Raw genomic sequence first — 21985 nt, forward strand, 5'->3', positions numbered from 1 at the left:
TGGTCAGGTGACTCCACAATAGTGGGTGCCCATTCTGTATACACAGAATACATTAAGTGTTTACCCATCAGTGTTTTCTCCTTGTGCAAAATTTCTACTTTCATCTAACCAAGAATTTATTTTGTAATCAGGTGTACTTAATCACAAAAAAATATGAAAATTAGACTTGGCCAATTGTTTTTTAGATTGGCACATTTCTAACAGGTACAATAATAAGGCTGATAGTAAATACCGCATGTTGTATGTATTAAATTGATTACAAGCCCTTAAAAACTTACTGATTTTCTGTGCTTCAGAGTTAGCCCAACAGTTTCTCGTTGTCTTAACTAGATGAGCACATCAGAGAAAAATAGGTCTGGTTTCAATAGTCCAGATGTTGCAGCACTTGAACACAAGTGTCTCTTGGTGCACCCATGACAGTGTATTTTATAAAATTTCCTATTCCAGGATGCACCATCACCATTTGTTACTGTCAGATTTTCCATGAGTATTTATTTCATTGATCAGTTCTTTTAGTACAACTTTGTTAATACCTGGCTTAGGTTTTATAAAGTTGGAATAATCACTTAATAAAACCAGAACTCCGAAGAGCATCATCAACAGCTGTTGATTTGTCTCTAAGAAACAAGCACCAAAGTATAATAGTTGGATGGCATCGCATCTGTCTGCCAGCAGTACATTTGGCATGCCTCAACTGTTCTTCACAGAACAAGCGCTGGAAACAGTCTTCTGAATATGCTTTGGTAACTTCACTATAATTGTCTTTCATTAAAGGACTTAAATCAGACTGTAAGGATTCCCCCCACACTAATACCTTCAGTACTTATGAGTGACTTCTTCACATTTGATCTCTCTCTGTATAAATGTGTTGCTCTTGCTTGTAATTTTGTCTTGTTAAGATACCTGATACTGGCTTTACAATGAGTGTCTGTACGCATGCTTTGTTCTTGGCCCCGACATTTTCTTTTTGATAACATTGATCTATAAGATGAGTACTTACAGCATCTATTCCTGTCTTGTTATCAGCAGAAAATCAACTAATCGAATAGTTAAATTGTAAAAAGTTCCATCCTCAGCTTTTGCATTGTTATTTACCTCAATATAGGCAGATGCCTCATTTTCTCCAGCAAATGAAACAGATTTTACCTTCTCTCCACTCTTATTATTAGTGTAATAAAACATGCAAAAATGATTTTTCACAATTTACCATTTAGTCATCTCAAACGTTTGTAGTTCTCTACTATGCTACGTGCAAAGGAAAAACACCTGATATTCGCAAATGACCTATCGTGCAACACTTGACAATAGTTGATGCATCTTCTGTCGCCCTAAAATTTCTTTCATCAATGGAGCTTAAATGCAGCAACATGGTCAGTCGAGTTGACTTCTTTACAAAGCAAGAAAGTTGACCCACAGTTTACTTTCACATACATTATTGTGGCAAGTATCCTCCATATCATCAAGCACAGTGACGTAGGCTTGACTTGTGCTTTTTTTGCCTCTAGAATATTTCAATTTTAAATTGTATGGTAAGTAACCAGAAAAGTAGCGAAGAGCTTTCTTTTTATCAACACTCATTGGCTTCAATGAAACAGTCTGTTCTGTCTCGTTTAAGCTTTACTATGGTGACTAAATTAAGTAAACACAATAATACTGTTTGAAACAGCTGTACATATTGGACATTATCAATAAAACATACTTTGAAAATGTTAAAGACTGTGTCGTGGCTTTGTTGAAAAATTTGATAAAACCCAGTCCAAATATGTTTTCTCCCTATCCCCTGACGTCACTGCTTCCCATAGTTGTGCGGAAAATTGAGTTACCAGAAATAGCAAAGACAGCGATCCTGACTTCAGTTTACTGGCGATTTGATGTACAATTGCAGCAACTGCATAACCATTGACACTCCCATTCACCTTAAGATTGTCATCTTCTTCCATTTCCACTAGTATTAGAAAAACTAGTTCTGCCAAATTGTCTTTTAAATTCTGCTCTGTATAGGACTATAAAATGATTTCAGCATTTGGTTCTCATTCCAGGTTGATAGTATTAAACAATATAGAAGGGAATTGTGTAGGGAAAAGCACAGGTAAATTACACAAATTCCATGCATACATCAATTGGCGTGAAGGGCAATTGGCATAGTAGAGAACTGACAATATTCCTTGTTCTGGCTTTTCTTTTTATTCTGTATACTTATTTCAACTTTTTCAAAGTGTTGATAATATTAAAAGCCAAGGACGAATACTAATAAAAAGCATTAAAAAAATAATGAATATAGACGAATCCGAGTAGCAGATGAACTACCCCTACCCCTAGGCGGCGCACTCACGGCCGCCATTACTGGGAGGCAACAAGTGGAAATCTTTCGCCAATGTAAAATTGTTTGATCAAATTTCCATGTCGTAATTTTAATTAGTGTTTTTAATGTTTTTATGATCGTGGGAGGGTCAGGAAACTAAGTTTCTAGGATGCACGATTGAAAGACACATGAGGAGTGCATGTATAGGCAAAAATACTGACAGGGGTGTGAATAGCTGGTAGTTTGAAACCCCTACCCTTTATCAGACAAAAATAAACTCAAATTGCCTACCCCTTTTCAGACAAACTGTGGATATTTGACACAGGGTCAGCTATTTCTATTTACCTAGATTGAAATGAAGTTACAGAAAGAACAAACCAGCTTCATTTTCTTGATTGTTGGATCACTCAAGCTCTAGAGACAGTCTTTGGAAAATATGGACCCCTTTTCAGACAGAAATAATGAAGGAGACCCTTTTTCAGACAGACAGGGTAAAATAACATACCCCTTTTCAGACAGAAGTGGTGCGTTTGGAACCCCTTTTGACGGCACATATACATATAGCACTTCAATGTGATCCCACCTACCCCGCCACCCCGGAGGCAGCCTCACCAAATGCACTGGTTTCCAACTTAACAGAAAAAAAAGGGAATCTGCCAAGCAACAGAAGCAGATTATACAAAAGAAAGACTTCTTTCTAAGGAATGTTTCGGGTAAGTCGAAATAGAACGATTTATAGCAGTAAAATGAATGTTTAGCGATACAAATGAAAAGCTCGCGTCTCACAAAATTGTGAACAAAGCAAATTTCGCCGATCCACATCGTTTGTTTTGTATTCGTAATAGCAGTATGAGTATTGAAGCATAATACAACACCGGCAGTATCATATGAAATTACGTGAAGGCAGCTTTTAATTATTCTGGTTCGTTTGTAAACAAACATGTTAATGTAAATGTAATTCGTGATTTTGCATTCAATGTGATTACAACTGAACTATTGAACTATTCGACGTAAAACAGTGTTGGACCCTTCCTGTTCAAGAAATGTGGACCACTTGGAATAATGAACATTTAGATTTCTCATTGTAATTTTGCAATTCAACTGTTTGTACATGTATTTTACTGGTGTATTTTCACAATGTAAAGCACCATGTTGAGTTCTCATGCAGAGTCGGTGTTTATAATTACTGTACATGATGTCAAAACTTACCCCTTAATGTATTTTACAAGACTCAAATTCACTTGAAAATTTTGTATACCAGTTTTTAGCTGATTTATCACATGGTGTGCTTTTATATATTAACGCATTGTAAAAATGCTATACAAGCCAAAATTTGGGTAGCAGTTACTTCAAAATGTGGAGCATTTTGCTATGCGATACAGCCGAATTTCAACCCTGGCTGTTTTTATATCACAAGGTGCATGTAAATAAAAGTATCATAATTGAGTATTTAACTACAACATGAATGACTTTAAGCTCTGTTGTCAGTAAGTGTTGGCAAAAGATGATGAAAGTAAAACCTCTTGAGGTGCATGGTGATGTTGTTCTTGTACTCATGGTAAATCTAGTGGAACATCAGCAATCTCATTAATTTGAGCCCAAACAAGAAACTTGTACTTTGTTCTGGTCTTCCTGGGCAAAACATTGCAAATTGTACTGGGTATAGTAACCGCTGGCTGCGGCTGTTTGGCATCTTTACTGTAGCCTATATCATAATTTCCACTCTTGATCAGACCTTGAACAGTTCCGCCATGTTTCTGCAGCTTTCTTTCAGTTGCATGGGCACTTGATCTCTAATATTGTTGAGGTATCCACAATCATGAATGCCATCGAAGCTTGCGCCAAGCCAACTCTCTTTGTGCATACAACTAAACCAGTTGTTTGTACCTTCTGTCCAGTTACCTGTTCATAAAGTTATCGTGCAGTATTTTCATTGTTCTGTCTAATGTCTTGTTGCTGCATTACCTGTGAAGCGTGGGTGAACATGGTTGCAAATCCATGTTGATGGGTCAGTGTCCAGTTTCTTTGGGATAGCTTGCAGCTGCACTACTTATGATACATAGCTTTCTCTGAGATGTTCAAAAGGCAGAGTTTGGGTTTGTTGTCTGCATCGAAAGTATACATGCTTTTGTAGCCGTCACTTGAACATGTTATTAAATATTAAATTATTATTACCAAGGTAGTATTATTTTTTATCTATTTCCTGATAGAATTTTTTTATTTACTTTCATTTTAATTTAAATAATTTTGTTTTGAGTTTGTGTGTGTGTTTATTTTTTTTTTCCACATCAGAATTCGTTATTAACATTCAAATGTCTAAATATTTGGAATAGTTATGAAATGGCTTGTGCTGCCATGTTATTTTATTTCCATCCTGCCGTGCGTTCGGGTAAACCGTTAATTATTTGCAAATGGAGTTAATATTATGTTTCTTAGATATATTAAAATTATTTTTTTATAACGGTCAGACCACAATATATATATCATTGGCAGGTGAGAAGAGGTCATAAAATGGACATGGACAAAGGATGAAGAGAATGCTCTTGTGCAATATATTAGCTTATCAAAACTTGAATTTGAATTTGATGAATGGCCATACATGAAGGGGAGCAGTAAATATTGGTGTGATGCTACAGTTTCTTTGAATAAAGTAGGATTTGGTGGGGGAACATATTGTACAACAATAATTTTGACTAAAGTTTATAATAATGAAATTGAGTTAGCAACAGTGGCTAAACATTACAGTAAAATTAGACAGAGCAAAAACTGTAATGAGAGCTCCTGTTATGTGTAGAAGTTCTATGCTTTTCTCTATCTACTACTGGCCAAGTTATGTACTAGTGCATATAAGAAATATATGTAGTATGTAGTGCCAACCATGCACACTGTAGGTACTGATACAGATCTCAACAATTTGAATTTGACTTTTCTGTTTTAGTTGATGCTTGTCGACAGCACACTGTTGATGGGGAAAAATCTCTTAAGTCCAAGTATAGGACATTGGAAAATGCTGAAGTGACATATGTATGGGAATGTTATGAAATATGCCATAACACTAACCACATTATTAACAATGCTTCTAACAACCAATCACATTCAAAGTCTACACCATATCTAATAAGAAATAAAGATATTCCACCATTAAGGTAGCGAGACTATTATTTGTGTTGAAAATTACGATTTTCACATTTATTTATTAATTGATGAAATGCACTATAAACTTTCATGTGATAAAGTTAACATAACATAGAATGTCATGTAAGTTGGTTAAAATGTAGATTTTCTGAAGGAAAGCAAGGCAGCCTCAGTAGTGTTTTCCAAAATCAACAACACAGGTTTAATCTGTGTGCCTATAAGTTTCAAAGATAAACTCAAGACAAAGCAATGTTAGGATGTGTTATCAGTAGTTATCTGAAACACAATGAGTGTTTCCAAACATTTGAGTGGTTTGTCTCCGCCCCTGTTTGTTTCACAGTTTAGTCATTTGCATATGAATGTGTCAGACACAAGGTCACACAGCCACTGAAAAAAATCATTGATTTTGGTGTTTTCATATGCCGAATTTATCCAAATATAGCTATCCCATTCCTTTATTTTTTTGGTTTCCAATAGCCTTACACATTTGGATGTCCCTACACATGTTAAAACAGACCTTGATGGGAAAACAAATTGATTGTGCCGATAAACAAGCTTGAAAATCTTTGCTGTTACTTCATGGACGTTTTCTAGGAGTTTATGTTTTTCAAAATACAAGGTCTTTAATAAAAAATAACGTATACTTATTGTCGTCAGATTAACACCAAATTTTCACAGCTTTAAGGTGACAATGAGAGGAACTTGAATGTGTCCAGACAAACTATTTCATCGATTATTTACCAACGAGTTGTGGTTTGAGTTGGGGGCAATGCGACTAAAACAGTAATTGAAATTCAGCACACTATTTTTTAAAACGCGTTGCTTGAATAAAACTGACCAGACACATTCAATTTACCAGACTATTGAACAACTAGGAAAAGTGAAAAAAATACTTCTTATCGTCAGCATAAATGCGTAATTATTTTTTTTTACAGAAAAAGTAATTTTTCACCTTTGATTGAGTAACGCGTCGTAGAATGCAGATACGGGCATGCAAAATACACTTGTGAAAAACTTGAAGTCTGGCGATTCTAAAAATATATACTTTCCTGGGTCTATTTGTAGTCATTTAGTCACAATTAGAAGATGAAAAGAAGTATGCAAATAATAGTCCCGCTACCTTAAAACTACTAACAACCCATGATGTACAGCCCTGATGTATATGCAGTCCGGTGCTGATAAGTCATCAGTGATGCATGACTTATTTTCATCCATGAATGCAGCTTACCAGTTATCAGTACTCACATCACTAAATTGTGGTCACTGAAGGTTATTTGCTGCGCATCAGTGAAAACATACAAAATGGCCCAAATATTGCAATGGCTTTCCATGAGGAACTCTCGGAGATGTTCAACTACCTCCGCTATTTATATAAGAAGCGGAAAGCATCCTCATGTATTGGTTTTCATGATAGCGGATGAGCAGCGTAAAACAAACCCATATGCAATACCTGTAAGATATGGTAGAAATTGGATTAAAACCAATTGGCATGTTGAAAATTTTGTTTTCATCTCATTTCCTGGAACTATGTTTTAGATTGTTTACAATATCCTTGATCAATTTTAATAATGTGATATTATGAATTACATGTAGTTGCAATTTTAATCAAATTTTCAGCCAAATAAAAATTTTGTTACCCAGATTTATGACAGCTGTAGGATTAATAATACCAGAATGTTTTTTAGCCTAAGCTAATTTTTAAATGGAAAATTACAGTAGTTTTACATTACAGTATTTTCAATAGGTAGTTTAACTGATGGAGAATTCAACCGTTGTCGATATAATGGACTCACTGGTAAACCAACTTTAGATTGTTGATGGCCAAGGATAAGATGTCCAGATTGCAGGCAAAGAGTTTATTAGAAATGATTATCACTGAAGAAGGTATGTATTTCAAGTAACATTGCCACAAGTGACAGACCAACAGTGCAATTTAAGTATTGCAACATATCCGTCAAAACCAGTTCCCACAAGAGGGTTGTTGAAGATGCCGGGAAATTATTATTATTTGCTGTTGGGTTTGATGAAACTGCACAGTATGTTAAAGCGGTAGCTGAATGGCACTAAGCAAGTGATGGAAGAGGCTTGTCTCAGCTACAACGACAGAAAAGCAATTATAAAATGTTAAACTATATACTTCAGGATCTGATGCCATGGCACGGCATGTCTTTGCCACTATTGATGTGAACAGGTTGATGTGATATCCCAGAGTTCAATGCGTTTTGTACCATCCAATATACACTTTATCTCCGCACGAGGGCGCAATTTCAAATTGAAAGAAAAACTAGCATACACGCTATTTCCATTCTATGACCTCAATTGACCCACCAGCCTCATTCCCAACTTGATACTGGAATTCTCATTTTTTTGATGTATTTAAAGTTTTTTACCCGGATCGTTTTAACCATTTCAATAAATAGTTATAGACTATAATTGATTATGCGAAATTACTGCATTTTTGGTGGTTTTTGGCCTACTCCTCTCACTGTTATGTTAGAATTACCGCGAGAGTGCCTCCTATGGATTGTCAACATGGCGGCTCACAAAGTTACGTTCGGTAAGTCCTTTTTTTTACGTTTTACACACAAAAAAAGCAATTTTTAGAAAATAACGTTCGATTTCTTCAATTGTTGGCGCCTTTTTTGTTGCAATAATGCTGGTCGTGAAAATGAATTTTGTTGGGGATTTCGAGAGCTTTACAACGATATGTAGATCGACCATATACACGTTATGTCCCTCATAGGAGTAGTGAATAAAGTGTCATAATGTATTTTGTCATTAATTTGCATACCATATATTCACTATTGAGATAATATATACACTATTGAGATACTATGGGTATAGGGATAAAATGAACATTTTTCATGTATCTGTTTTTGATACCAATGCATTTCATTCGTTTCTCTCAATATTATTTTCTGACATATTATTCATAATAAATTATGTAATATTAAAGTGAGAATATACTGAATATAGTTAATAACAAATGATTTTCAAAAAAAAGGCGCCACTTGCCCCATTTCTCCAGTAAACGTGACACACATTGATGTGTTTGAAGTTGAAGAATTAATACCTAGAAAATAGTGTCATTACAAATTTGACAATTTAGGCTGACTTTAGAATAGTTTTACCAAGTGTAAATAATAATTTATTATTATGACAGATTTTTTATATTAAATATTGAGATTAGTTTAATAAATGATTTTCAAAGAAAATGTGCCAGGCCCCCTCCACATGCCCCATTTTTTACAGTCAAAGACTTCATAGAAAATAGTGTCATTACAAATTTGACAATTTAGGCTGACTTTGGAATAGTTTTACCAAGTGTAAATAATAATTTATTATTATGACAGATTTTTGATATTAAATATTGAGATTAGTAATGCATCTTGTGTTTTGTTTCAGATCTTTTGTGCTGAACTTACCATGGACAGTTTGCATGTGACGAGTGATACCTGGCTTGATTTTATATACAACATGGAGATGTGATGCACATAGTGTTTTGTATTCCTTGTGTGTGCCAAATAAAATTTCAAAATGTGATTCAGCAGAATCCAACAAATTCACTTCAATGTGTTCAGTGTATTTAATTTCAAATGCTAGTGAAGCTGCTTCAAATTTCTTATCAAGTTTGTTAAGATCATCCTTTTTAGTAACTTGAAGTAACTTTGCTGATTGATTTGCTTCATTAATTTCAACCTTGGTATCAAATTGGTCGACCAGTTTTGTTTCATATTGCTTCACATCATGTTTTTGATCTTCAGATAACTTTGCAAACTGTTGTATAAATTCCAGTTGTTGGTCGATCTTTTGAGCCTCGTTGAAGAGCTCGTCAATTAGTTTACCCACGTTTCTCAATTTAGCATGAAGGTGATCCATAGTGTATTCATTTATGGGGGTCATACTTTATAAGAGGATGAATACTCTGACCATTACTTTTTTCTTCTGCTGCCCATGAATTCATATCCGCAAGAGTGATAGACATATCCCATTCATGATTTGGATTGTGACATTTATGAACTGTAGCCAAACATAAATTGCAGAAAAAACTGGTATTCTTTCCCTGCAAGACCAAACTTTTATACTTTTCATCTCCTTCCAGTTTTCTACAGTATTTCATCCCCTTTATACCATGTTGGGCAAATTTTTCAGTGCATGCCAGAACAGGAAGAATATCAACTTCTATCAGTGCATCACTTTCTGGGGCATTTATAATGGCAAATGGAATGCGGCTTGCATCAGAAGACTGGATTTGGATTTCTCCATACTTCATTACCATGATATTTTATCAGACGTATAGCACCACTGATGGCAAATACTTTGAAATTTTGGGACACTCCCTTGAAATCTTGGAAAGTGTGGCCACCCTCACCTACAACTATTTCTAACTTCTGTCTCTCATTTTCATCATCAAGGTCATAATCCAATTTCTTTTCAGTCAATATGTTGAGGACACTTCTCCAAACCAGGCCTTCAATATCATGAACAAACCAGCCCTTTTTATTTTGAGAGGCAGTTTCTGACACCATTTCAAATTATTTCACAAAATGGTTAATTTGAGAATTCTTGAAACATTTTCTTGTGTTCTCAGAGATTTCTCTAAACCATCATTGTCAGATTCAGATAGACCGCCCCCTAGATGGATAAATATGTGTTCTGCTTCAGAATCATTCCATAATTTAGTGTCATTTGTAGTCTGATCTAATTTCTGGGAAGATGGTGCTGCTAATAAAGCCAATTTAACAGAAGGAGGCAGAATATCTGATGTAATGGCTTCCTTGAAAAATGATACAGATAATACTGATTTGGCAAATGTTTTATCTTTATTTAATCGTAATTGCCAAAGGGCACTCTCATCAAATCCAGACAACTTTTCACCTACTGCCTGGTGCTGATTTAAAATTTTACTGATGTAGGCTCGACTCCCAGTGGCTTTCTTAGAAATTGCTGATCTTTTCGTGCTAAATAGAACTGCAAGAGAGACTTCCAAATATTTCTTTGAATCATCCCATTCGTGACCCTTTAAATTTTACAGCAAATTTCTCACCACTTGTCTTACTTGAGATGGCCCTTTTTGAATGATCAAATCGGAAAGTTGCCCTATTTCATTAGCAACGAGCGATCTCGCCTTCATCAGCTTAAATCTGTGAAAAGCACGGCTGGCAATAGAGCTTGCCGTCATTCCCATAACGAACAAATCATTCGACGCGATAGCATAAAATCGCCTACAAACCATTCGAAGTGAGCACATCGTTTTAACTTTCTCGAACTGTGATATATAGTCATCACTGTCATTAAAAAAGCAACAAAACCCGAATATTCGAGTCAAAGATCAGAAAGCGAACGACCTTGTGTGCCGACGGACAACATCGGCGATCGAGTGAGCAGTTGAAGCCAATTTCCCACGTAAGTTTGCGGCTAAACTTGCCTGCTTGACTCTTTTGGATACTCTTAGCATGATTGTGTAGGAATACGTCCAGAAAATGTGATATTGGTACAATAAATCGCACGATAAGCACATGGAAGGCTAACCCGGAAACAACTCAAGCGCTAAAAACGGTTTTTGCGCAGAACGATGCCAGAATTTCAGTTCTGCGCATAGCAATATGCGTTGGTACAGAACGTGTTGAATTCTGGGTAAAACCTCGTACCGTGAGGTTAGTCATCTTACAGTTTCATATATTCAGTACAATGCAAATGGACTATAGTTAATGTTAGGCCAGGAAAAAAAAATATCTGTTTCTCGCTACATGGAAATTTTAAAATGAGGCGGCGAGACTATTTTTTTGTTACTGAGCTAAGATAGGGGAAATTTGTGCGAGTACAAGCACATTTTGGAATGCTTTAGATAGAAAAAACACGTCCGAGGCGCATAGTTCAAAATGATGTGCGCGGAAACAGGAAATATAGATATTATTTTCTCAGCCTTATGGTAATTGGTTCTCACATCTCAATACAAAATTTATAATTTTTTTTATTTTTCAGGCCTTTGAAGGGTGTTAAAGGATTATCGAGGGAGTCTTTAATTGCATGCGATTGTAAAAAATATTGAATCATCACAAGAGTTTCGAAGTAGACATATGTAGTGACAACTTTCAGTATCCTTGAGCTGGCAAAACTGATGACATTGAGTGCTTTTTCAGTATGGTTAGAAGGAAGCTTGGGGATTCATTTTCACATAAAGGGTTCAAGTGCTGCTGGAGGGCAATGTGTCGGTAAGTTACATACTACTGAAGAGATCACTTATAGGTTATGTTTAAAATTTTGCTAAAATTCATAACTTGGAAAACTGGGTCATACCCTACAGTATTTGAATTTTGTATTCACTCACAAAATATTTTTTTTTTTCATTACAGAGAGTTTTGTAAGAAAGCAAGTCCAGATTTGCCCTTTTTTTTAATCATACAGTAAGTTCCCGCTATACCAATGAAGATCAACCCAGCTTTGACGATGAAGATGAAACACAGCGTCTTCATTCGGTGAGGTTACAATCTAGAGAGGATGGTTCTCTTTTTACAGCTGGAAGAGCTTACCTACCAGTGAGAGCAAGATTTCACAGAACAGCACTAGACCTGCCTCCACCTCCATGCTATGAAAGAACACTTGAGCATGTGTACTAATCACTATCTCTCTCCCATAACTCACCTGGTGTTGTTAATCAAATATAAACTAATATCACTTTTTAAACTTATTTCAAGGACATTTTTTATTTTGTACTGTGTTTCATACCCTGTTGGCACTTTGGCTAAGCACTTTATTAGCAGAAACATTTTGCATTTTTTCAATTTTGCCAACATCTATGAACTTTGCCCAAGAAGAGTGTGTCTTTGCTAATCACTTTGTTAATCACTTATATTGTTTCCCTTGATATAGTAATTATGATCTATTGTTTATCAAGAATTATGGAGTTGAGGGGCTTTGCTGGCATCACTGAGATTACTTTTCTTTCCATTTGGCTAAAGCAATTTATTAGCAGTGACACTTCCAACTAGCAAATTTGGGTTTGTAATTTTGTCAATGTTTATGAACTTTGTTTGAAAAACGTGTATTTTTTAGCTATTCTGTAGAGGTTTTAATACGTGGGAGTATTATTGAGCAATGTACAGAACTAGCTCTTTGTTTGCAACTTAATGGGCGGGAGAACATTTTTTACAGAATTTGTGCAATTCTTTTTATCATGAGTATAATTTACTGAGCATTGAACAAAATTCTTTTCCAGAAATACTTTTAATTTACTGGACATAAAACGCTTACAACTTATTTTACAGAAATTGTATTTCAATGTCATGTTGATTGGTAACCATTCTGTCATATTGATAGATCTTTTCCAACGTTATATAATGCAACCGTAATAAAACAAAAATGCATCAAGTCCAACATGATTCACTCACTTAGACTTGTATCAATTCCTGTAAAATAAATCTATACTGAAAACTAATAAAAAGATTAGTGGTTCACATACAAAAGAAATTTACTCAAAACAAATGAAATGATTTAGGGCAAAGCCGAAAGGCATTTTTTTTTTAATTTTTAGCCTATAACAATATAAAATGTTAACTGCTGCAATTTTGACAATCCTAGCCGTTGTGGGCCCCTATTAGGATCTTACACAATATGTGTTGGTTGCAACATCTGGTGCCCAACGGTTATATTTGGATACAAAAACAAAGGCAAAATAGCCAGCTACTTTTGCTGTTAAGACTAATTCTGGCTTATTTAATGCATGTGTCATTTTTGACACTGAAACATACCCAGTTACCATCTATTTTGGCTACAAATCTCAATGCATTTGTATCCACAACGTTATCTGGCTCACAAACATCTTTCACCTCAAAATAGGTTTTGTTTATCACGAGTTCCCTACACTTATTCAGGGCAATTTGGCAGCTTTCTCTTATATTGCATCCTTTTAATTCAAATCGTTCAGTGTGTATTGTTTGTTGATTTCTTATTCCCTGTAATAATTTGTTGGTCCTGGATGCTGACTCGCATATTGATGAAGAAGCTGCTGGAGCTGGTGTTGTAGCGACAGTTGATGTGGTGGTTTCTGTAGAATTACGGCGGTTGATTTTCTTCTCATAGCCAACTCTCTCGATGTCTTTCACACTGATGTTTATATGCACCACTCTTCCATCCCCTGAATATTCAATATAATCTCGTTTCAAGGATGTTAAATACTGGTTTGCTTCATTTTTTTTCTTCATTGACACTGTAGTGTAGTTGAGATTTTTCCACTCCCATATGCACAAGCAACTATTCACATAGTCTGTTTGAAATTCTGGCCCATCATCATCATGACTGTACACTGCCTGTCAGAAAAAAATATATATAAATTTATTTAATACTGTGGGATGCTCTCTAATAAATGTACTGAATTGTATAGGGACCACGGAACATCAATTGATATTCCCATATTTTTTTTATTGAGAAATAAGCATGAATAAATTCAGGACAAAATCACATCTCGTGTAATGACCAACATTCTAATGAGAGAAGAAAACATGCTAAAATAAATAGAATAATTGTTCCCAAAACTTGTACAGAGGAAAATCGTAAAAAGAAACAAGTTAAAACTTTAATACATCATTTAGTAGGTAGTGAACTTATGGTCCGTTTCCGTCAAGGTGTTAAACCAGCCAAGGTGTGAATTTTTATCCCACTTTTTATAAAGTCCAAGGGTGCATTCAATGTAGGCATTATTGTTTATTTCCGCGACAGGACATGGTACTTGTCTATTGTTGTTTGTTTCCCGTATTTTCATTAAAGACGTATAATAATCCGTAGAAAATTAATGCTCATAAATAGAAGCCTTTAACTAACTTACCGCCATTTCAAAACCATTGGTCACTTCCACAGTTTGCGAAAACACTATCTTTCATCGCGGCCAGCGTATCCTCCCTCAAAAAGACGTACGTGTCCAACATGAGACAAATTGTCCAAAAAACTCGCTGATGCCATGTATAGCTCAATACACAATGAAGCCGCGCATGGTGGTTGATATATGAATACTTTTCTAAGATCTACGGCATAAATGAGTAGACGAGAATCATCGTCAAAATCTCTTGACATTTGTTGTTGCATAGTTTGTATACAGTACTAGCCATGTACTAGCCATGACAGCCGAGCGTCGAATGAGCCGACTTTCTGTTTTGAACACATTGAGGTCGCAATGCAAACTGGGTAGGCTACGTGAACGACGTGTTATCATCACTTGAAACTCAATTCCCCCGCGTGCGCAGGCGACGACCCTCCCGCTTTAACAAACCTATTCTTATTGCAGATTTTTGAGCAGAATATACCCAACAAAATAACTAAAATGGACAGGAGTAACTTTAATTTTCATTTCTATATTGTAGCGAAAATTTAATGTTATGCTAGTTCTGTTCAAAAAAATCAGTGATATCGGCAAGCAGAGTTGTGTTGAAGGAGTGGGCGGCTGGTGCCACTTGAGCCTGCGTGTGTCCTTGCGTACTATTTTGTAATGAACTTTGGTAATTGCTTAGGAAGAAGCAAGAAATAGTGCTTTTGTGACCCGCCTAAATCAGAGTTAGTTTAAAATGAAAACAAGCAACTCTATTTGATTGTAAATATTATATTTATTCAGAAATGTAATAACTTATGTTCAGAGAAACAACAATGTAACAACTCTTGTAATGTTGTTCTTAAATATAACATAGTTATTGTTGGGGAAATATAACAAAGTACCTAAAAATTGTGAATACAGACTATTCCAAACTTCAGAAACACCGCCAAAAATGTATCTGCCATTTGTTGTTGCAGCTCTTTAAGGGACCAATACAGTTTTTTTTTTAATATAATTTTTATTGGGTACATTTATTTCGAGGTTACATTTGTTTGTTTACCATATTCTATATACATATTTTACTTGAAAAATTACATTTCTGTAGTGTTCTGTTTTTCCAATAATTTATCTAACACATGTTATTTTTGGAGGCCCATTTTTAAAATATAGTATCATCCAGACATTTCGTTTTGCGATATACTTTTCACAAATATATATTCGCTTAACGAAATACAAGAATCTTCTAAATTGGGGCTTTCCTCTATTCATTTTTGAAAAATATACATGTTTCCTAACAAGAAGACAAAATTCAACAAAAATGTTTTATCTGGGTCTGATACAATCATACAATGCCTGCTGGGAGGTGAACTCCAACAGAACAGCAAATCGTTCCATAGGGACATTGTATATCTACAGTCATGGAAGAGATGCTTATAGGTCTCTGCTTCGCTCTGGCAGAAGGTGCACAGTGGGCTAGGATATTTCTGTTGGGTGGATTCTATGTAGTCTCTATTTGTATACAAAATGTTATGAAGAGTTTTTAATCAGTAGTAATTTTTAACGTGAGATTATATAATTTTCTCCAATGTATTGACGTGTTAATGTTCAATTCCTCACATAGTTTGTTTTCATTAATCGGCAGGGTGAAGGCTCTGTCTCGCATTTCTTTTTTTTTTTCAAATTTTGAGGGGATATTGCATCTAGTTGAGTAGGGATGTCTGATATTTTTTATACAAATTCCATTAAATACATTTGTTTTGTTTTTTAATTTGTTAGGAATGGCTGATACTAGTCCAATCCATTTCAATTTTTGCAGTAATGAGAGCAATGTTTTGCCAAGGTATCAGGAGATTTCCATTGAAGAGATCTGATACTCTACTTATCCCTTTTTGCTCAGTCTTCAAAGGAAATCATGTTACTCCTTATCAAAATATTCCTATTATTCCAAATACATTGATTCGTATTCTCAAGATACGGTTTTGTTTCCCCGAGTATTCCGAGACAAAATCACTTAACCGCTCCTCTCTATTGTAGGTTAAATGTATACCTACAATCTTGATAAGGGGATAGGGGAAGTGGACCATTTCACCCCAAATATCACATCGTTTCCAATAATGTTTCCAGTATCAAAACAAAAGCACTCCTCTCTGCAGTTGAGAAATCAGTACTGACACCAATGTTCATGACATATCCCTCAATATTATTACAAAGTGTTTTAATCCAGTTTTGAAAATCGCGCCCAAAATCAAGCAAAAACTTTAAATAGGTACACCCAACTGACCATATCAATAGCTTTCTCGAAGTCAATTGCTAAAAGAACAGCATTCAATTCAGCTTCCCTCGTGTAGAGGTAAATCTCATCTATTAATCGGACATAGTCCTGAATATTGCACTCTTTCACAAAAGCAGTCTGTGTGAGATCTATCAATTCAGGAAGGACCTTCTCCAGGTGTTTTGCCAAACATTTAGAAGCCAACTTGACATCCACATTCATCAATGAAATATACTACAATTGAAAAACTGGCGTCCTGTCTCTTCTAGATTTTTTCAATTAGAGTAATCATACTTTGTTTTTGTAAAACCGAGAACTCTCCTTATCATATGCATAATTTAAGGATTCTACCACCATCTTACCAACCAGCGGCCAAAATGTCTTGTAAAACTCAATGGTCAGACCATCATTTCTTGGACTTTTATTTTCTTTCATCATTTTAAGATACTAAACACTTCTCCCTCTGTTAATTGACCTTCACAGACTTTTTGAGAAGGCTCAGACAATTGGGGTTCATTCCAAATTTCCTCAAAACTAATCATTTATTGTATTTGCCTTTCCTTCTGTATACAACTTGGAATAGAAAGTTTTGATTTCTTTGGGTTGATTCAGAATAGTAGTATATTTGTTCTTTCTTAATTGTTTAATACTCGATCTCTTTTTGTTAGACTTTTCTAATCCCAGAAAATACCCTTTTCATACCAGGCTGCACTGAATCCAATAAATTGCCCTTCTGTTATATATGTATAGTATTCGTCTAATTCTCTGTCCAAGTCTTCCAAATTTGCATAATTTTCCCCGTCTGGGGTTTCTGAACATTTTGTTTGTGCGTTTTTAACTTTACTTTCCAATTCCTTCATTTTTTCTTTGTTCCTACTGTACTGTACTCCATAGAAAATTCCCTTATTTTATATTTCATCATATCCCATCTAGTTTTCTTATCTTGAGTATCCCTCAATTCCCTAGCCCAGTTGCCATATTTTCTTTTAGTAACTCACTATGAATCCCATCCTTAGTTAGAGATGAATTAAATCTCCAATATGCTGGCCCACTTTTTTGATAGTCACTCTTTATGAATAAAATCTTGGCAGTATGGTCAGAGCAAATTTCTGGAATAATTTCAACCGTTTTGACAATGTTTTGTAATTCATCAGAAATAATGACAAAAATTAAGCCTGCTCTGAAATATTACTCACTTCGAACCTACATAAATTCTTTCTGCCTTGGATACAAACATATGAACACAACACAAACAACAAACACAAAACAATCATAGACAATATCTGACAATATTCATATCTACAACTTGGGACGGCCTCAAAACTGTAATTATACATCAACTCAATTTCTGCCATCTGACTATACCTTATTCCCTTTATAAACATGTAATTACACCGAGTTATAATATCTGCATTCTTAAGAAAAGATTACAGGGATTTGTTTTACCACAATTGATTTACTAGAATTCCTCTTTGTTCAAGTTCATGCGAGTTCTTTCACTGTGATTGCCTTCATACGACCATTGTCCTCTTCAATCATGCAAGTTGCGGGCACTTTCCAGGCTATGCAACTTTTCTTTCTTGGGTTTTCTTTCTGAAATTATTTCCGGAACTTTAGCAGCTGTTTGCTGACGTCATATATCATTTCCTTAATACTTGTTTTGCTTGAGCGACTTAGAAGCAGAAAACAGTATTGTACGGGCGACACTGGCATCAACAATTGCTACTCTTATTGATCTCGATTTACCAGACCGCAGTGGAAAGGGTGGCACCCTATGAACTCTTTGTATTGCGACATGTTGGTCGATCCCCCTAACTTTCATGTGTTCGGTGACAAATTTCCTAATGAACTTTTTTTAGCGCCCTCTGGAAAGTTCCAGGAAATTTAACCGTCTCAATATCTTCGTTTTTTTTTCTCCGCCCTGTGCATCCTGTTTTCCATTTCTTTTACAAATGTGTTTCAAATCGTCTATTTCCTTGTCACTTGATTCCGTGTTCAACGTCTTCTCTACCTCTTCAACTCGTTCATGAACTTAATTCAACGACACTTCTATTTCTGTCACCTTGCGATTAGTTTCTTGAAGCGGCGCACTCATAGATTCAAACTTATCTACCTTTGCTTTGATTTGAAACAACAATTTCAATGTTATCTCTGACCTGTCTTTACTCGTCATCTTCATTACTTTCGTCAGGTCGCCATATTGGATAGCTTGGTCTTGCATCACCAGATTTTCATTGTTCGCTTTAATCAAGTTATCGACCCTTCTCTCTTGCCTGTCTTTTCCCATTGAACCCTCACTTCCAGTATTTTTCTTTAGTGGCATTTCAGTGTTCTAATATTATCCCGTCAGGTGTCTAAACGCTCACGAGGTTAACTTAGTTGATGCATGTGCAGATTTCCTGGAATCAATAAGGTTTGTAATAACAGCTTCATGGCTTCCCTGTGAAAACTAGTAACTTAAATATGAACATTTTTTGTTCTGGCTCAATATATTTTCAGTGTCCAATGGTGTCTTTTCTTTGCAAGGTCCCAAAAGTTAAACTTACAGTGCTTTTTAATCTTCATGAACTTCGGTAATTGTATTTCCAGTGATGGTCAGTTTCACAGAGAACAGCAAATCACGCCCTTCGGGTTTCAATGTACAACCATCTTCAGTAAGTTTTTCACTGGAAACATGAGAAATACAGCTTGTGAAGGGTGAAGAAAAATACAAGCTTGTAAAAAAAAACTGGTATTTCAGATGCAACAAAGAATGCAAAGTATACATTATGCTGTGTACAGGAAACCACTTTAATGAACTATGGCTATATTGTAGAGTAGCTAGACAATCTGTATGATTTATACTTACAATTAATATAATGTTTTGTTAGCTTTATGTTGCTGGATAAGGTTTACAAAAAATACTTCCATTTCTCTGATGGTATTAGAGTATTTTTGTTTGTGCATCTGATTGATTTTATGGTAATCAGTGCAATGAATTGGGCTAGATGTTAAGTGTAGCATGTTTTTGTTGTTGCTATAATTGTATTCAGTTAATGAGAGTACAGTATAAATATACTCTTTACAAACTTACTTGTCAGTAAATGCAATGACTTTATCTAGAAATTAACAATTATATTTATGAAACGGTGATATGCATGTTAGATTTAAAGCAATATGACCTAAGTATTGTAGGATGTAAAAAATGTATAATATATTTGGGATATGTCTGTTTATATAAAAGAGCATATTGAAATTAGCAAGAAATAGTAGAATACTTGCCTCTATAGATGTGTCTGGAGTGGTATCCAGACTTGGCTTGTTCTTGTTAAATAAACTGTATACTAGTCATTGGCAGTGAGGGTACAACTTTCGGCATGTTTGCCCCCCAACTTCATTTCTACTGTTCTATCAAATTCATATGTTGGGACTACCAATCTTCTTTTGTGGTGTGGTCCTACAACCATATCTTTGACCCATGTAAAACACATGAAAGATTAGAAATATAAACATTTTAAAAATTGATCAAAATAAAAGTTTAAGCTGTAGCTGATAAATCAGGTTTTATACCTTTAGCAAACTTACTAGCAAACAGTTTCTTATTTGAGATGATTACATAGTGGGCTGCAAATGTTATTAGTTTGTTATGACAAAAAGTAAAAACTAAAACTAAAAAAGGGCGAAAATACATACTTTTTGGATTTAGCCTTTACAGCAACACGACGTTTGTTTGGGCTGGTCTGCACATCTGGTATGCTGACCATTGGTGGATGATTATGTGCTGTCAGTCTCCTGACTGTAATAGAATGGAGATGCATGCGGGAAAACCTGTCATAAAGAAAAGAGAACTGTTGTTTAGTGCTTTCACTGTAATGAATGAAATAATGAATTAATACAATTGAAAACGTGGTTTTGACAAGTGGAAGGGTGGAATTGTGACAAATTACAAGTGTGGACGAATATTATTATTTACTGAATATACGAAAATCAATAATATATTTTTTTTGAAAGAAACTAAAGTTACGTCGTATAGGAAGTGTTTAGAATTTTGAAAGGGTTAAAAGCCGATAGGCAAGTGGGCAATTTCAGTTTAGATGGACGGATTCAAACCAATGTGATCACAGAGAACCAAGTTGTTGATCTTCACATTAAACGGAGAAATTAACTTGAAGGCGGGAGGGAACCAGCGTGGCAGCTCCGGAAAAAAACGTAGTTAAGGGTTGTAAAAGATAACGCTGAAATGGAAAACAAATTCAGTGGAAAGTGGATTTTAAACTGAGATACGAAATAAAACCTAAGAGAGGAGAAGGAAATACGAATGAATTGTCAATTGCGGTGCAATTTCTTTGGAAAAAAATTGATGCAAAGAAATTAAACTGTTACTAGAATTGTCCAAACGTGGGGTGTTATGTCACAACTTTATGTAGCCAAATAGTTGCGGAATATGTTGTGGGTAAAGACACACACAGCAATCTGCATATTGGCCGGGTAGTGGGAGTAAAGTTGTTAACTAACTTGTTGTCATTTTAAATTCGCATGGACTCTCTATCCGGGTCAGCATTATTATCAGCAAGAAAACCAGATGGTGACAAACCAGTACAGCAGGTAAAATGACAAGGATGTATACAAATCGGATCTGCGAATATGTAGAAGAGTCAGTGTTGTGTCTGTTTGGATAAACTAGTTTGTGGCCTTGGATTAGTTTAAATATCTCCAATAAGGACAAGAGTACTTCTCATATGACAATGATACAAATAAAGTGCAAAAATCCACAAAAATGTTATCAAGTTTTTTTTATTATCATATATTAATATTAACAAATGGTGTGACATTTTATGTGAGAGCCCACTTCAGCGCCAAAAACTTGTGAGCTGGATAGTTGCGCTCACCCTTGGCTAGTCTTCGACTTGCGTATGCCACAACCCTCAACTGTTCTCCTTCGTTCTGATACAAGGTCGCACCCAGACCCAACAAACTCGAATCTGTGTGGAGCTCAAAGGGCTAGCTGTAGTCAGGATACACCAGAACCGGTGGGGTCGTCAGCCGCTCAACCAAAGTCTTGAATGCTGGTTGGCATTCTGGAGTCCATTCAAAATGTGGCCGCTAACTCTCTGGGACCAGTCTCATCTTACTTCCTCTACCTGTTCTTTCATACAACACTGTACAACTCATTCAGTGGCTTAGCCATTTTCGAATAGCCCTCAATGAAGCGGCGATATTATCAACCCCAGCAACCCCAAGAAAGATGTTTGAACCTCAGGGCTTCTGTCTTCCCTGGGTCCGTCTGTATGCCATCCTTCGACACAACGTGGCCAAGATATTTGATCTTCTCCTGGAAGAATTTGCATTTCTTAGCCTTAAGCTTCAAACCCGCCTTTACCAGCCGCTGGAACACGTGTTGAAGTCTGTGCAAGTGTTCTTCAAAGGTATCAGAGTACACCACAATATCATCTTGGTAGGCCAAACAGGTCTTGTAGTTTAGTCCTTCCAAACA

General features: G+C 35.6%; 2 long non-coding RNA genes and 1 pseudogene across 2 annotated transcripts; 2 read left to right on the plus strand and 1 right to left on the minus strand.

Annotated features, from left to right (window-relative positions):
• The first annotated feature begins 7558 nt into the window (after positions 1 to 7558).
• On the plus strand, positions 7559 to 12057 carry LOC144360697 (uncharacterized; annotated as a pseudogene).
• LOC146747859 (uncharacterized) lies at positions 7749 to 9003 on the plus strand. The gene is made up of 2 exons (XR_014928989.1): positions 7749 to 7994; positions 8843 to 9003. It is a non-coding gene; the product is annotated as an uncharacterized LOC146747859 (long non-coding RNA).
• A 7840-nt stretch (positions 12058 to 19897) lies between the features above and the next one.
• LOC146747860 (uncharacterized) lies at positions 19898 to 20264 on the minus strand. Its single transcript, XR_014928992.1, has 2 exons — positions 20185 to 20264; positions 19898 to 19960 (listed from the first exon to the last, which is right to left on the minus strand). It is a non-coding gene; the product is annotated as an uncharacterized LOC146747860 (long non-coding RNA).
• Between the last annotated feature and the right edge of the window lie 1721 nt (positions 20265 to 21985).

The sequence above is a fragment of the Saccoglossus kowalevskii genome, chromosome 3 (genome assembly GCF_978046115.1).
Source record: "Saccoglossus kowalevskii chromosome 3, keSacKowa6.1, whole genome shotgun sequence".
NCBI classification, from domain to species: Eukaryota; Metazoa; Hemichordata; class Enteropneusta; family Harrimaniidae; genus Saccoglossus; species Saccoglossus kowalevskii.